This window comes from Ochlerotatus camptorhynchus, unplaced genomic scaffold, assembly GCF_037179485.1.
Source record: "Ochlerotatus camptorhynchus isolate MF236.1 unplaced genomic scaffold, CSIRO-AGI_Acam_v1.1 ptg000443l, whole genome shotgun sequence".
Lineage (NCBI taxonomy): Eukaryota > Metazoa > Arthropoda > Insecta > Diptera > Culicidae > Ochlerotatus > Ochlerotatus camptorhynchus.
In genome coordinates this window covers 2910144-2912088 of record NW_027040929.1, presented here as the reverse complement: position 1 = coordinate 2912088, position 1945 = coordinate 2910144, and positions in this window count along the sequence as shown.

Sequence of the window (1945 nt, the reverse complement as noted above, 5' to 3'; positions counted from 1 at the left end):
CTTCAAGTCCCCGCGTACATCGTACGGGTTAGGCAAAAATGTGCGTCGAACTGTCGCATTAATGGCCCTTCGCACATTTTCAACTTCTTTTCAATTTTCATACTGCCGTACTCTAACGGAACTATCCACCTACCCTCTTCTAAAGATCATTCTCTAGCTAATAAATCATCACACTAAAGCTTCATGTTAGCATTTCCAACCAACTCTCAAATATAAATTATACGAGAAAATCTATCTCTGAGCTGACACGTCTTGTCCTAGGTCTTTGCCAGACCCAGTCTCAGTCCTTTGCGTGCTTCATACGAGTCTCAATTAGTAGCAAGCGCATGTGCACAAAATTCAGTGGAAGCATAATAACTCATATTGAAGATAATAATCATCGTTCGTCTAACTTCCAGCATCCATTAAGTTCCCGCCAAACGTCCGAAGAATAGCATACTAATTGGTTAAATGGTCATTTTCAATTCGTCTCACATTAGTGTCAGCTCACACTGAACTTCACCAGTGGATTGTTCCACCACTCCCTCAAATCGTTATCAGATTATCACCCCATCCATTTTCGTGTCAAATTCACCCCATTCTCCGAAACTCCGCAGTCACGAACAATATGAATGCAGAATGTCGGTAGGTATGTGTGTAATCGTTTAGTCGTCGAAGAAAGTAATGAATATGAAGTTGATTATAATTGCCATCAGGCATGATGGTTTGTTCCAGTCAGTGTGTGGGTGGCCGTGGTCGGTCGTGATCGTCCACCGGTCCCCGTGTCCCTCCATACGAGAGTGAAAAAATAAATGTGTGGAAATGTGTGTCCTTTCACTCGAAGCTATGGTCGAGGAATAAAAAAAAAACGCTGGAAGATCCTCTCACCCTGGAAAACTCCGGAAGGAGATAAAAACAATTCACTGCAAATTTGCTGCCCTGGGTGTAATTTGATTTTCATACTGATTGCTTTTTATTGTAATGTGCTTTCGGGGTCTCCTTCATGCCGGACCGGAACGTCGTTGTCGTTCGGTCTGTCTCCAGTATCAGAGATAGAGAGAGAGAGAGAGTAAGAGAAAGAGAGATGTGACCACGCGCGAGGACCCACACCGAAAAGGATGAACGTTCCCCTGAGGATAAGGACGTTTTTTTTTTGCCTGGACCCTGCTGCTCTGCTGCTGACTGCTTTTTGCTACTGCTCTGAATCCCGAAATGCCTTTCTGGTGGTTGCCACGATTTTCAACTTGTGGTTTCACGGAACGCTTGTCTGCGATTACACTTGCTCCGATGGAGATATTGCCGTTGCTGCACGGAACGAAAAGTGCGGTCAGATCCTTATGCTACATCATCTAGCCATTGTCCATTTTATTGGGTCCAGTCCGAAGATCTACGCCCTCTATGCGGTGGGTGTCGGTGGAAACTCTGCGGTGAGAGTTGGAATAATTCAAGCAAACCGCATAATTACACCAACCCTCATTACTTCTCATTTGTTATTGTTTGGGTGCACATTTGGTGTGCGTTTGATTCGGTGGTGAGATGACACTCTGATTGGAGGATCATTTGTCTTTAGTGGTCGGATCGTTGTCAATGATGTCGGACGAGTGATTTGGGACATGGATGATGTCAGTTTTGAGTGCACTCGTTTGAACAACACGCCAATGAATGATAGAAATTGTTCAGTGCTACCGGAAGTGATGATTTAAAATAATATATAATGGGAAAATAACCATTTTTCAATCATTTAGTTTAATGAAATTTTTAAAATTTTCGTATAAAAACCACAAGCAGATGTTCCAATATATAAGTTGAAAGTTTATTAAAAAAATGTATGGCCCGATAAATAAGTAAAATTGCACCAGTAAATTTGATAATATTGTCATTAAAACAAGAGATGAATAATAATAAAGTTATTCCCATAAACATTTTTGAAATCACATTATTCAGCGAATTTTATGGAACATTTTAT